This window comes from Acomys minous (assembly GCF_964271855.1).
Source record: "Acomys minous genome assembly, chromosome: 9".
NCBI lineage: Eukaryota > Metazoa > Chordata > Mammalia > Rodentia > Muridae > Acomys > Acomys minous.
The window spans coordinates 49,628,286-49,644,480 of record NC_140490.1 but is presented as its reverse complement, the minus strand read 5'-3'; the positions used below and the strand labels follow the sequence as shown (position 1 = coordinate 49,644,480).

At 42.9% G+C, this 16,195-nt stretch overlaps 1 protein-coding gene across 5 annotated transcripts in view; it reads left to right on the top strand.

Annotated features, from left to right (window-relative positions):
• JARID2 (jumonji and AT-rich interaction domain containing 2) overlaps positions 1-16,195 on the top strand; it is a 187,911-nt gene that overhangs the window by 26,983 nt on the left and 144,733 nt on the right. The window lies entirely within an intron of this gene.

The window sequence follows — 16,195 nt, the reverse complement described above, 5'->3', positions numbered from 1 at the left end:
AAGCCAGGTGCAGAGAGTCAGGTGGATCCCAACCAGTAAATTTCGCGTCCATTTGGTTTACATAGGCCGTATTAAACCCTCCCCTGCAACAAACCCCAAATCTTTATTCTTCTTAGACATTTTTTGTGAAGCAGAGTTTCACTGGCTGGCCTGGAATTGCCAGAGATCCACCTGCCTCTGCCTCCACAGTGTTTGGATTGAAGTGCTGATGTATTGCTGGTGCCTGCAGAGGCCAGAAGAGGGCATTAGATGCTCAGGAGGTAGAGTTAATATACACAGTGTGAAGTGCTATTGGGATGGCTGGGCGTAGAGAAGCCTAGATCCTCTAGGAGAGCAGCAAGGCTTCCATTCTGCCTTTGCCCATAGTGATTGCATTCTGTGATCATATCAGACCCTTAAAAAGCCACTGACAGTCTCATGGTCTAAAGCTCCACCTGCAGTTAGAAGAAACTGACTGTGGGAAACTGACAGAAACCACTCTAGAAGAGACTTTAGTTAGCCTTTTGACATAGTGGTCTCTGGGAGCTGACATTTGGTTACATGAATCTTTCAAGTGGTCTCTGGGAGCTGGTACTAGGTTACATTACTTTCTTGTGTGATAGGATTAAAAATGGATTTTGCTTGGCTGCCTTGTCAGACTTTGGTTCTCACAAGATGTTTGCTTGGTGCCAGAAGTTCTGTCTATGAGTTTGGACTGCTCCAGGTCCAGAGAAGAAAACCTAGAAAGCTTTTTCATCACTCACATGTCTCCCTCCCTGTGTGGTATGTGTGTGTGTGTGTTTGGTGTTATATCTGTGCAAGACAGAACAACGTTGGTTAAGTGTCTCTAGCCCTCAGGTTTTTTTTTTTTTTAAAGATTGATTTATATATTATATATATAGTGTTCTGCCTGAATGTGTGCCTCCACTCTGGAAGAAGGCACCGGATCTCACTATAGGTGATTATGAGCCAACATGTGGTTGCTGAGAATCAAACTCAGGACCTTTGGAAGAGCAGCCAGTGTTCTTAACCTCTGACCCATCGCTCCAATCCTAGATTTGGTTTTTGAGATATGCTATCATTAAACTTGGAGCTCACTGATAAGCAAGACTGGCTTGCCAGCTAGATGGAATATTTATATCTTTGCCTCGTTTTTTTCCTCAGCACCATAGTTACAGATGTATGTATGCCTTGCAGTGTCCAGCTTGTGTGGGCATTAGGGGTCCGAACTCAGATTCTTTTTGGGGGGGGTTGAGACAGGGTTTCTCTGTGTAGCCTTGACTATCCTGGACTTGGGTCCAGGCTTGTAGACCAGACTGGCTTCAAATTCACAGTGATCCACCTGCCTCTGCCTCCCAAGTATGGGGATTAAAGGGGTGTGCCTCTCTCACTGGCTTGAACTCAGATTCTTACACTTTCAGAGTAAGGGCTTTTTACTGACTAAGGCCTGCCTCCCCCCCAACAGCTGTATGCTCAGAACTGAAAATTTTTACACACACACACACACACACACACACACACACACACAGACATACACCCACACCCACCCACCCACGCACCCACACACACACACACACACACCCTTCTCATTAGATAGTGATATCCATTAATTCAAAATTGCTTGTAATAATTGGAAGCAGCTGCTTGCTGTTTTCCTGCTAACTAGGTGTTGAAACCAGATGCTCTTGATTTAGCTGGACCTGGTTGGATTGTTCATATTTTAATTAAAGTCCTATTTTATCACTCTCTCCCCAATCTTTGCCACTCCAGTGACCTGGATTTTACAGTAATAGGTTTGAATTATCCGGTCATTTCAGTAGAAAGGTGTATAATCTAAGTTCAAGGACTTGCATGTTCTTATTAACCAGTGACTATAACAGCATGGCAATTGCCTTTCCTCACTCTCTGAACCTGACTGCTATAGGAAGGGAAACCTCTCCATTTACTAAAGTTGACACTGTGTTCTTTGGGGACACTAGTGTTGTAACTTACTGGCTTGTGTCAGTGCTACAGGGAAGGCACTGTGGGAAATAGGACACTATTTTCTGCCACTTTTTGTTTAATGGAGTTTGTAAATTAAGCTGTGAGTACTAAGGTTTAGGGGTAGTGGGGGTATTTTCTTAGATGGCGAAAAACCTCAGTTGTCTTAGAGAAGCTGCTGTTCAGGGCTTCCGTGTTGATTCACAGCTTAGAAAAAGGCTGCCATAATTTTGGGAGAATAAGTTGGTTGGGAAGTTGCTTGGACTCTTCTCTACGATACCAACAGGGGAAGAGATATAATGGCTGTTTCCTCCCATTTTGATTTAAGAACCTAGCTAAAGTTTTGAGCAGATAGTTCTGGTTAGTTTCATGTTTTCCCTATTCCCTAGAGTGTTTTCTTCGGCTGACTTGTAGGGCAGCACAGATACATTAGGTTCTGCATGCTGTGGGAGACATGGTCTTCTGCCCATGAACATCAGGATTCCTGGATGGAGCAGGTTTGGCACTGTTACATACTGAGCACTGGGAGACTGGAGAAGCTCTGAGCTCTGGTTATGTAGGTTTGGCAGGGCCATGCAGCTTATTTATTAATCTTCCCTTTTACACTGCTCAACTAAGATGCCCAAGCGTATACAAATGATTGCTATGCTGAAGTGGAGAAATCATGGTGTGCCTGAGTGCTTTGCGGAATCCTCTTCTGGATTGATTGATTGATTGATTGATTGATTTCCGAGACAGGATTCTCCTGGACTCGCTTTGTAGACCAGGGTGGCCTTGAACTCACTTCCATCTACCTGCCTCTGCCTCCTAGTGGTGGGATTAAAGGTGTGTGCCACCATGCCCGGCCCTCTTCTGGATTTTTAAATCAGTAGTTCTGGACTTCTTGATGTGAACTCTTGGGACTAACAGTCTCTTGGGACCTTTATGATGATTCAGGTCTTATTGGTCCATGTACCTGATCAGATCCTGGGATGGAACTGGGAGAAGTAACAAGTTGCATATGGAGCCACTTTTCAGGGTAGCCTTGGTTTATCTGAATCTTGTTATTTTGGTAGTCGTGTAGACCCAATGCATTCTGTATACAATGACCAAGCCACTAGGAGTCATTGTAAGGACACCAGGAAGCAAAAGCTTTGTTCAGAATTGTTTCCCTGGGTGAATTCTTAGCATAAATGCTTAGGTTTTCTCTATTGAGAATGGCTACCTTACTTGTTGATTATTTTTTAAAATTTTTTAAAAGATTTATTATGTATGTACACAATGGTCTGCTTGCCTGCATGCTATCAGGCCAGAAGAGGGCACCAGATCTCATCACAGTTGCAAGCCACCATGTGGTTGCTGGGAATTGAACTCAGGACCTTTGCAAGTACTCTTAACCTCTGAGCCATCTTTCCAGCCTGACTTTGATTCTTTTTTTTTTTTTTAAACTTTTTGATTTTGAAATGTAACAAAATCCTTCTTCTCCTCTCCCTCCTCCCTCCCTCCCTTCCTCTCTCCCTCTCTTTCTCTCTCTCTCCTTCTCCCCCCCCTTCTCTCTCTCTCAAAAGGGAGAAGTAAGTTGGGCTTAATCCCAGCACTCGGTAGGCAGAGGCAGGTGGATTACTGTGAGTTTGCTGGCTGGTCTGTTTGCTGGCTGGTCTGCTAAGCTAGTCCAGGACAGCTAAGGCTTCACAGAGAAACCCTGTCTTGAAAAGCAAAAAAAAAAAAAAAAGTGCCACGGGGGTGGAGGAGGGGGAGTAAAGAGCATCCTTCAAGTTGGGCGTGGTGATCCATCCCTTTAATCCCAGCACTCTGTGGCAGAGACAGAGTTCAAGGCCTGCCTGGTCTATAAAAAGAGTCCAGGACAGGCAAGGCTAAACAGGGGAAACCCTGTCTCAATATCACAGTGATCCGCTAGCCTCTGCCCCCTAGTGCTGGGTTTTAAGGCATGCACCACCATACCCAGCATCGTAAGTAATTTTAAAGTAAGTTATTTTAAAATTTTATGTGCATTAGTGTCCTTCAAAGTGGATTCATGGGTAGTTGTGAGCTACTATCTGTGTGGTGCTCGGAATTGAGCTCAGGTCCTCTGGAAGAACAGCCAGTGCTTTTAACTCCAGAGTCTCTCCCCCCCCCCCCCCCATATTTTCTTTTTAAAGTAGGGAAACAAAAAGGTGGTGACTAGTTAGAAATGATCAATGGAGTTTCAGACGAAAGAAAAATTTATGGCTCATGCCTTTAATCCCAGCATTTGGGAGGCAGAGGCAGGTGGATCACTGTGAGTTCGAGGTCAGCCTGGTCTATTTACAAAGCGAGTCCAGGACAGCCAAGGCTACACAGAGAAACCCTGTCTCAAAAAAGAAGAAAAGAAAAATCCTTTCTGTGGAGCTCTACCTTGAACTTTTGGCATTCTAGGCCCCATTTAGACCTGCCTAAATGCTGAAGGATTTATTTTGCTTGAGATTTTCATGTGGAATTGACCATGCAGTGGGCAGGGAAGGGTGGAAAACAATAGAACAGTTTTCAATTGTAGTATAAAGAGGCTTTTCCTTAGAGAATAAAGTCACCTTAGAAAAACACCACCCCACTGAAGCACGGACAGGATGTTTCCACATGTCTTCTAGGAAGGTGTGGCTAGAACTAGAATTCCCTTGGTGTGGTTTCAACACCTCCTCCCCCCAAAAAAGGTCACACAGAGATAACTAAAGAGTGAGCCTTAGCAAAAAGCCATGTCCAGGAAGAGGAAGCAGAAACCTTAGATCTGGAAAAGAAGTATACGTGAAATGCCATGCAGAGGAGAAATGCTTTGATTCACACCCCTAGACCCAACAAACAACAAAACAAATGATACAATCTACACAGTACAGCTCAAGCACCTATTTGTTGTCTGTCTGTCTGTCTGTCCGTCTACCTATCTACCTACCCATCCACCCACCCATCCACCTACCTACCTACCTACCTACCTATTTATTTATTTATTTATTTAGTTGACAGGGTCTCATGTTGCTTTGGCTGTCCAGGAACTTAATATGTGACCAGGATCATAAAGAAGTGCTGGGATTCAAAGGTGTGAGCCCCTGATCCTGATTGTGAACCTCTTCTTCTGTCCACATCTGTTTTGAAAACATGTACAGGAAGTTCTTCAGATTTAGCATTTCAAGTGCCTGGTCCTGGGGTGTGTATACACTTCACCATTAGCAAACTCCAGAATGGCTTGTGAAGTAGTTGGAGCACTTGAATCCTGCCAGGCAGTCAGTACACATCTTTGCCAATCACTCACTGTGTGCACGTGCACATAAATTTGTTGTTGGAGACAGACTCTGTTTTGTAGTCTTGGGTGGCCTGGAACTTAATTCTGCCCTCCTGCTACTGCCTCCTGAAGGCTGAGATTACAGGCGTGCCACTTTCATCCATTGTAGCACTTGCCATTTTCTGTGGTACTCTGGGCTCTGAAGTCATGAATGTTTATGATTTAAACTTTTTTTCTTCTTCCCCTCTTTGCAAATTTTGGAAAGTTTCACTTGCACTGATGCACTGCCTAAGACATGAATACTTGCTTAAAGATTCTGTTTCCCAGTCCTTCATGTATGTCTGTGCATCAGGATCATGCATGCTTGATGCCTGCAGAGGCTAGAAGTGGGAATCAGATTCCCTGAAACTGGGAGTTAAGGTTGTTAGCTGCAGTGTGTGTCCTGGGCCTCAAACCTGGGTTGTCTGGAAGAATATGCAAGTCTAACTTCTGAGTCACCCCACTCCCATTTTCTTGTACTGTCCTGTATCCCAGACTCACTCTATCAAAATTCTGACTTGAACTTCTGTGTTCCTGCCTCCATCTTACCATAGGCTTACTACCACCTGGGTTATGTGATGCTGGAGATTAAAGCCAGGGGTTTGTGCATGCTAGGCAAGCACTGTAGTAACTGCATTAAAACAGTTAAATTCAGACAAAATAAAAATGTTTACAGCATACCATTTAGAGTTTTGATATAGGCATGCACATTGTGTAATGTGTAAATCTATGTATGATCATTATTAATTTGTAGTTGTGTCATATGTTACAGCTGGCAGTTTTCATTTGCATTTAGTTTTTCTGTTTAGATCTTTAAAATCTCTCCATGATTTATGAGGCAAAACAAAGTTTGTTTGGCTGTGGATGGAACCAGGGCCTTGTTTATGGAGATTTAGCACATATCCACCTCCCTTTGTAGACCAGGTTAAACTCCCTCTGCCTGCCTTCTGAGTGCTGTGATGTGCCATAATGCCCGGCCAGAGGTGCTGCGTGCCCCCCTCCCCCCACCTGGAGGTAAATGTCTCTGTCTCAGCTATAGCAATGCTGTGACTCTGTTTGCTCCATTTAAATTCAGGCAGCCAATTTAGATGTTCCTTTAAAAGAAAAAGAAAACTTGGAAATTTTGACTTTAGAAGGAAAAAAAAATGTTAGGTTTTAGATACTAATGTTCCTATAGGGTTCTTTCAGGTTTTCATTTCTACGGTAAAATGATCATTAAGATACCAGCAAAGGGAACATACATACATATATACTCTTTAGATTGTTGAATGAAATTAAATTTTCTCATGTCAAGGAGGTACCTTAATACTTGTATGTACCAGCTAGAAAGTCCAATCTCTATCACGGTGCTAGTTGGGAAGTGATAGAGTTGTCAGTATGTTAGTGAACTGTGAGGAAATCATTGTTTGTATATGCAAGTGAGGAAGAATACATGGCAAAGAACACATTTGGGAGGCAGTTTTCAATCTGAACTGCACACACACACCTTGTGTACATAGTTTGCAAACCCCCAATTAAGGAAACCTTTTGTTTGTTTTTATTTGCTTATTTGTTTTTCCACACATTTTATCTGTGTAGCTCTTGCTGTCCTTGACCAGGCTGGCCTAGAACTCACATACATCCACTCCTGAGAACTGGGATTAAAGGTGCCACCACCACCTGGCATAAAATTTTCTATTTTATCCGAACTTTTTCTATTAAACTTTTGACAGGTAACCTAGAAAGCATTGGTGGGATGCCTCACCCAGCCTTGATCTTGTTTTAAGAAGTTTACCTCAAGCTTGGTTTGGGCACAAGTCTTTCATCCCCCCCCTTCATGAGATCAGAGGGGGGCAGATCTCTGTGAATTCAAGGCCAGCCTGGTCTACAAAGAGTCCAGGACAGCCAGGCTTCTGTTTAACTGAGAAACTTTGTTTCCAAAAACAAGTTTAATTCATATGATGCTGTTAAGATGTAGCTTTGTGGGCAGGGCGTGGTGGCCCAGCACTTGGGAGGCAGAGGCAGGTGGATTGCTGTGATTTCGAGGCCAGCCTGCTCTACAAAGTGAATCCAGTACAGCCAAGATAACACAGAAACCCTGTGAGTTCTCTTTTACCCTGGGGAATCAAACTCAGATTGTCAGGCTTAGAAGCAAACACATTTTCCTGTTCAGCTGTCTTGATGGCTCTGATTTGTGTTGAGACAGGATCTTATGTAGTCAGGCTGATCTTGACCTCATTATTCTGCCTGTATCTCCTGAGTGCTGGACATTCAACACTGAGCACTTTTAACAGCTAGCTAAGTTTATGCTGAATACATTTTCAAATAGATGCTTAAGTTTTGGTTTTTTTTCATTGCTTAGGGCTCCTGATGTTGGTTTCTTTCATTTGTGTGTGTGTGTGTGTGTGTGTGTGTGTGTGTGTGTGTGTGTGTGTGTGTGTGTTGTTTCCCGGCGCCCCCCCCTCCCCCAATAAGAGTTTCCCTGAGTAACTTTGGCTGTCCTGGACTGTGTAGATTCAACAGCCATCCACCTGCCTATGCCTCCCTAAGTGCTGGCATTAGAGGCATGTGCAATCATGCCCAGCTTGTTTGGGTTGCTGTTTTTATATCCAAGAGCATAAAATATTCCTTAAGAGAATTTCTCCTGTTTGTGTAGCAACAAAAGCAGTCTCCCCATGTAGCTCAGGGCCTTACAGTCCAAGCTTTCATGATGTAGCCCAGATCGTAAGTTATCTAGCTTCCTGTGAGTAGTTAAACTGAACATCAAATCTGTGAAGGTCTGGGGAGATGGCATAGTCAATGAGCGAAGGAAGCTTCCTGTGCAAGTATGAGAAATTGAGTTTGGATTCTTAGTATCCATGTATAGAGGTGTAAAGCTTGGCCAAGCAGGTCTAGCAGGGCATTTTGTGTTCTGATTGCCAGGGAGGTGCGGGAGGATCCCAGGCTTGTTGGGCAGGCAATCTAGCTTAATCAGTGAACTCTAGGTCTCAAAAAAGAGAGTGTAATAGATTTTATTTGTGTTTGTGTCTGTCTGTTTGCCATGCAAAGACACAGTGCCCTTTTAGGTTAGAAATACTCTGTTGTTTGATCCTGGTGGTAGTGGCGCACACCTTTAATCAATCCCAGTACTCTGGAGACTGAGGCAGATGGATCTCTGTGAGGTTGAGACCAACCTGGTCTACAAAGTGAGTTCCAGGACAGCTAAGACTGTTACACAGAAAAACTTCATCTCAAACAACAACAGCATTAACAGCAACCTCCCCCCCCCCTCTCTCTCTGTCTCTCTGTGTGTGTGTGTGTGTGTGTGTGTGTATTTCTGTGCTTATATACCATATGCAAGCAGGAGTCCACAGTCAGGAAAAGGCATTTGATCCTCTGGAACTGGAGATACAGGTACTTGCAAGTAACCTTATAGGTGTTGAGAACTGAACAGTTATAGACAGTTGTGAGCCACTTGATGTGATTGCTAGGAACCAAATCCAAGTCTTCTGCAAGATCAATCAATGTATGCTCTTAACTGCAAAGCTACAAAGCTACAAAGCTATATCTCTACTCCCAGACTTGACTCTCTTCCCTCCTCCCAAACAAACAAACAAACAAACCAACCAACCAACCTAAAACTAGTGTACCCCCGCCCCCCATGGTTTCTCTGTTACCTTGGCTGTCCTGGACTCGATTTGTAGACCAGGCTGGCCTTGAACTCACAGTGATCCACCTGCCTCTGCCTCCCCAGTGCTGGGATTTAAAACTAGTTTCTTTAGAGAGGTGGTGATTAGCAAAGTGGCTATATAGCAAAGTTTTTGATAGCTAAGACAACTATTTCTGGATCCAGACTGCCTGTGATTTGGATTTCTATAGCTTGTATTTCCTCTTAATAATGCTGCCCCCACATGCATGGTAGAAGGATGAAATCCGGTCCCATATGTAAAGTGCCAACAGAATGCTGAAAAATGCCTCACCACTGTAGATGCTGTCATGAACATTGGTGCCATCTACATGTTTACTTTATGTGTAACTAGGGATAAAGAACATGATAATACAAGAAGAGACTTGATACCCTATGAACATATAAAGGGGGAGGTAATCCCCCTCAGGCACAGTCATAGGGGAGGGGAGTAAGGAGAAAATGGAAGGGAGAGAAGAATGGGAGGATACAAGGGATGGGATAACCATTGAGATGTAACAAGAATAATTAAAAAAAAAAAAAAGACCATGATAATAACAAAGGACCTAAAGTAAGCAGAGTTGCTGAGCCAGACATGGTAGTGCATGCCTTTAATCTCAGTGCCCAGAGGCAGGTGGAATCTCTTGAGTTTAAGGCCAGCCTGGTTTACAGGGTGAGCTCCAGTACAGCTACACATAGAAATCCTGTGGTGGGGTGAGGTGGGGGTGATGACGTGTTTTACATAAAATGGTTGGTGGATGGGGTTTGAGGCATGGCTCAGTGCTTAAGAGCATCTCCTTCCAGATTACTCAGATTTGGTTCCTAGTGTCTACATGTCAATCCACAATCCTCTGTCTCCAGATCTGACAGATGTGCACACCAATACATTTAGGTTAAACACATACACAATTACAGAAAGACACACTATTCTTCTAGAGGCAGGAGTTTGATTTCTAGCACTGATGTGGTGCACATACCCAAATAAAGACACACTCGCACACACACACATCATTAAAAATAAAATTATATCAAAAGGTTGATAGAAATCCAGTAGAGAAATTCTTGTTTGCTCCTGAGTAAAATTAGATTTGACAAATTTAAAAAAACAGAAGATCTTAATACCAAGGCAATGTTGTCATTGGCATTATTTGTGCTTAGAGGGATATACCATACTTATGATGATGTGGAGAATGGAGTTAGATGCTTCTTACTCTGAGAAGGCTGGAGCTGTGTGCAGAATAGCATGTCACAAATTAAAAATAAATCCAGTGTTTAATTACCACTTGGCAAAATTGGTTTACTCAAGCTGGGCGTGGTGGTGCACATCTTTAATCCCAGCACTTGGGAGGCAGAGGTAGGTGGATCAATGTGAGTTCGAGGCCAGCCTGGTCTACAGAGAGAAACCCTGTCTCAAAAAAAAAAGTTTCCTCATCATTTTCTGAGCAATAAATGTGCTGAGTGCTTGGCTGATAGTTTGATCAGGACTTTTCTAAGGTTTAACTTGAAGGCTGCTGTGTTATGTGGAATTTTCCTACAGGGTTGGACACAAGTATACTTTATGGTTGGCTGACTGACTTTCCTGTGAGTCTGTCCTAGTTTATTCTCTGTCAACATTCCTCCCCTCCTCAGCAAGAATAACAGCTAGAGCAACTCTTAAGTAGGATGTTGTGTAGTTCTCTTGGATTTAACTCATAGCGTCTTACTATCTATCCCCTAGCTGGTTTCATTTTTTGTTCTTAGCAGTACTAGCCGTTAGCTTCATCTGGCCTGCTCACTGTTTTCTCTGTGTTAAAGAAGCCTGTCTTCCTCCAGCAGCTTTTCTTTATTTTTAAATACTGCCTGGTATTGAAGTAGTCTCCTTGTAGTTCAGAGTGAGTTGCTTCTTTCTGATCTTACTGCTTTCTCTGCCTGTGTGCTACCATTATAGACGTGTGCCTCTACATCCAGTTTTATGCCATGGAGATGGCGCCCAGGACTTCATGCACGTTGAGCAGCACTCCACCATCTGAAATGGGCGTCAGCCACAGCTGCTACTTCTTTAAGATTTTTTTATGAGTAGCAAACTAAGAGCACCAAATATTTAAGCATATATACTTTTTTCTACCGTACTTTTCTCTATATTATATCATTCAATAATCTGGCTAGCATATCACTGCATGGAAAAGATGTTCCATAATTTAACCATCCCCTGCTGGTCACTCTCTTCTCATATTTGATGCATGCCCTTGTGAGCTAATAAAACTAAACACAGAGCTGAGTGCGGCAGCAAAGCCCTATAGTTCTAACAGTCCAGTCCACGGCCACAAATTCTTTTTTAACTCACGGGAGAGCACTATTCTATTGGTCAACACACATTTTCATACATCACTTTCTCATGAAGTGCCTTGTTGAGAACCAGTGTCTTCAAGCAATTTGGGTGTGTCTGACCTGAGTTAGAAGTCAGGATGTATCGGTTCCCCAAGATGCACTTGGGGCTTTGGGCAGTTTTCATAGATAATTGCATTGGTGACTTGTGTGCAAGAGAACCAACTTTTCTGGGAGACTTTTTATCAGTACCAAAGTTTCATATAAGCCTGGGTGCCATGGCAGAAAGAAAGCTCTGGACTTGTTGAATTTGAAGTGTAATGTGCAAATGCAGTCTGTGTTTCTCTATGCTACTGGGTTTTTGACTTGCAAATCTTGACAACAGGAGGTCTTGGTGGAAATGCTTCCAGGTCTACAGAAACTTGTTAAATTTTAAGAAATAATTATAGTCTATAATCTGAGTGCCCAAGATTTAGGCAGGAGGATTGTCATAAATTTGAAGCCAGTTGGATCTATATAGTGAAATCTTGTGGCATCCCCACCCCCAAAAGAAATGTACTCACTTGTTTGTGCTTCCTCTGACATTGTCTGGCCTGTTTGCCATGCCTCATCTCCCTCTAAGTTTAGAGCCAGCTTGGCATGATGTTTATATCGACCATGACTTGTTTGCCTCACCATAACATTGTAGAGTCAGTGTTTAGAACTGTCACATACTAGAATGTAGCCAGATTACCTTTCTGATTGGATGGGACATGACTACAGAGCAGAAGTATCTTTAGTTTGTTCATGTCCCATTTTAAGTCACAGAAGTTGTGGCCCCAAGTTAAAGAAATGAGTGGAGTTTTTGCCCAATTCTTAGCAGCACATTTCTTGGATTAATTTAATTCAACGCTTCATTGTTGTCTGTAAGCAAAATTAGGAAATGCATTCATGATACAAGTGGTTTTAGCTCAATATGTTGCATTGGCTTTTAAGTACTCATTATTAATGTTTTGGGGAACACAACTTTTGTTACTCCCAAATCTGCAGAGTCTTTCTGTGTAGCCTTGGCTGACCCAGACTCAGTTTGTAGGCCTTGGACTCAGTTTGTAAGCCTTGCACTTTGTAGACCAGGCTGGCCTCAAACTCAGAGTGATCCTCCTGCCTCTGCCTCCCAAGTGCTGGGATTAAAAGCATGAGCCACTATCTGGGCCAGAAGTGATGCTTTTAGTCTCTTTAAAAATTTGTATGTGTGCATGTGAGTCTGCCTAGCTGCCTGCAGATGCTAGAAGAGGCCACTGGAGTTACAGGTAGTTGTGAACCATCCAGTCTGACATGGGTACTGGGATCTGAACTTGGTTCCTGAAGTGCTCTTAACCTTTGAGCCATCTCTTCCATTTGTCTTTAGTCTAAATAGCCTTTTTTATATCTTCAGATTGGTTCTCTAGAGAGAATAAGCTGGAGCTTGGATTCGACAGACAATTGGCGCAGGTCCTGCTTGCCACAACTGACAACAGACATCTGGTGTGAAAACTTTAGGTAGTAATCGGAACTCTGGAGGAGTAGCAACAGGTCTTAACTCTTTGAGCCAGTTCTGTAGACCCTAAAGCCAGTGAGACAGGTTCTATCGTAAAGGCAGCATGCTACATTTACTCCTTTCCTTGAAGATGGTCAATGAAGAAATACTGCTTGTTTGCAGATCAGATGGACCTTATTCTATCTTTTAAAACTTTTTCAATATATCCCGATTACAGTTTCCCCTTCCTCTACTTCTCCCAGTGGCCCCCAGCCCCAGATCCACTCCTCCATTTCCCTTCAGATAAGAGCAGGCTTCTGAGGGACATCAGTCGAATATGGCATAAGAAAATACAATAAGGGCCTGGAGAGATGGCTCAGAGGTTAAGAGTACTGGCTGCTCTTCCAAAGGTCCTGAGTTCAATACCCAGCAACCACATGGTGGTGGCTCACAACCATCTTATAATGACATTTGATACCCTCTTCTGGTGACATGTAGGCAAAATACTGTGTATATGATAAATATATACACCTTAAAAAAAAAAAGATAACAATAAGACTAGGCCCAAACCCCTCTTATCAGCAAGGCAACCCAGTAGGAAGAAAAGGGTCCTGATGGCAAACTGAGTCAGAGACGCCCCCACTCCCATTGTTAGGAGTCCCAGAAAACCACCAAGCCAACAAACCATGCAGAGCACATAGGGCAGACTCACGTAGGCGCCATGGTTCAGTCTCTGCGAGTCTCTGAGCTTAGTTGTTTCTGTGGGCTGTGTTCTCCTGGTGTCCTTGATTCTCCTGGCCTCTATAATCTTTCTTCACTTATTTCATGGGTTTTCCCTGACCTCCATTAGAGAGGGGCCCGATGGGGATCTCTTATTTGGGCTCACATTCCGACTACTGGGGTCTCTGTGGCTCTCTGGGTACCTGCTTCTATCAGCTGCCACCGGACTGGTAGCCAGTGTGGCTTCTTCTGTTTCTTACTAAATAATGTTTTTTGAGACAGGGTTTCTATGTGTAGTTCTAGCTGTTCTGGACTCCCTCTGTAGACCATGCTGGCCTCGAACTCATAGTGATTTCACCTGCCTCTGCCTCCCCAGAGCAGGGATTAAAGGCACCACCATGCCGGGTCACTAAATAATGTATTAACATAGGATAAATTACTAATGAAGACAGCTGTTGAAGTGCAGTGCCCTGTTTACAGAGTGCTGAGGAAATAACCTGTTCTGCAGTGTCATCAGTTCTATGTAGCTGTTCACAGAACTGGTGTGAATTGGTTGGGAAAAAGCTCACACTCTGAGTTTGAATGTCACTCCTGGAGTGAACTTGGGCTAGTAATTTAGCCAGCATAGAAAGCATTCAAAGTCAAAAAGCCAAATAAACATAGGGTGGCTGTGGTGTTTTAGTGACTAATGTGTGGTGTGGAATGAGTTCTTGAGCTTTTTTTTTCCCCTTTCCCTCTGTGTATACTGGCTGTCCTGGACGCTCATCATGCCACCATGCCTGGCAGAGATGTTCTTAATATTGGTTTGATTTCATACTTCCGTGTCTGTCAGTTTTAATTAGTAGGGTCATTTATTACATATAATTACATTGAGCCATCAGATTTGATTTCTTAATCTTCTCTGAAATCAGAAAGTAGCCACTCAAAACAAAACAAAACAAAGCACAACAAAACAACAACAGGAAAAAAAACCCCACTAACATGTCAGGTACACTTTCTTAAAAACAGAAACCATGCCAGGCGGTGGTGTCGCACGCCTATAATCCCAGCACTCCAGAAGCAAGTGGATCTTAGTGAGTTTGAGGCCAGCCTGGTCTACAAAGAGAGTAGCCAAGGCTACACAGAGAAACCCTGTCTTGAAAAACAAAACAAAATAAAAATGAACCTCATTTACCTTTGTAATTGACTTCCCTTGGTTTTGGTTTAGTGTAGGCATGTTTAAAGGTGAGGTATGGTTTGTAGGAAACCATGCAGGTATTTTGTTTGAAATCACAAGCATAAGGCAAACATCCTCCCCAGAATTCCTTGGGCGCCTCCCCAATTTTCACCTTTTATCAAGAAACCTGTTTTTCCCCCTCTATTGAAAATCACTTGTGTCCTGTATACACAAACAGTAATAGTTACTTTTATTCTTCCAATTTACCCAAGATGCCTCTTAGGTGACTAAAATGCCATTATCCCAGCCAGAAGAAAATTCTGAATACCTGAGTGTATCTGGATTTTTAAGTTTAAATTCCTTTTTTCACCCCCAAGGTGAGAGAATTTCTACCCTGAGAAGACAGAATGGCTCTGTGCATTTTGTTTCATCTTCTAACCCTCCATGCTCTGCATTGATTGCAACTTTTTGAGTGGAGGGTTGGTATGGATGGGCAGAGAGATGAAGATAGGCACAAGATTTTTCTATGCTTGTTCCCACAGAATGTTTGTGTTTATGTTTTCTCCTACTGTTACATGTTGTGTGTCTTGCAGATGAGGTGAGAAATCTTACTAGGGAGGTAGGCAAGTCTGTTTCTTCTAGTGTTGGAATGTACTGATGTTGCTAGGCTTCCAGCATGCTAAAAGAAAGCCAAAACAAAACAAATATGACAGCTGTGAGCGTAGGGGTGATTAAACAAACATCTTGATCTGCCTTTGTATTTAAACTTCAAAGAAAAGCTGAGATTCTGGCCCAGCTGGAGGACAAGTGGATAGAGCAGCAAATTTGATTTGAAAGGTGAGTTAGCCACTTCTGTCTGGGACCCTGGTTGTTGGACAGAGTTTTCAAAAATGTTTGAGATGTTTACAGCAGGATTTAATTTTTTGGATATGGGTACATTTTATAGACCCATTAAGAACAGGCTGCTGTTACTTGATGCTGGGTAGTTGGTTTTCTTGATGGCTTTGCTGCCCCCTGTCTTACAGCAGGAGAAACCCGCCTTGGAGATTTTCAATCCTTACTGAGGCTGCTTAGTGGCTGAGAAATGGAGCCTTGGGAACCACACTCTATTGCTCTGCCACACAACTCTGTCCCCACACTACATACACAACCCCAGTGCCTCTCAGAAGCATCTCTGTGAATAGAGAAACAGGCTTGATTCATACATGTATGGGTGTGCAGTGTGCAAGTCTTTTGATCCTTTAGAGAACAGGATACCTAGCTTTTATAGTTTAACTTTCTTATCAGAAGAGATAGCTATCCCATTATAGGATGTTACAGAATTCAGACTAATCTAAATCAAAGACATTATTGGTATGTAAGCACAGATATTTCACTGTTTCTAAACATGAGAAGGTTTCATGTTGGTAGAACTGTGAAAGTCTCTCACAACTCTTGTATCTCTTTTGACTATGCACTAGCTATATGTCATGAATTATCAGAGGTTTCCAGATTAAATTAAGAAACATGAGACCTGTGTTTCAGGGAATAGCAAGAGAAGTTTAACTTGAAGATAGGTAACTACAACCCAATCAACAGTTGCAGGGTATGTAGATTATGTGTGGTCCTCAAGCTCTTTGTTTCACTGCGTCATTTTCTGTCTTTTTTTTT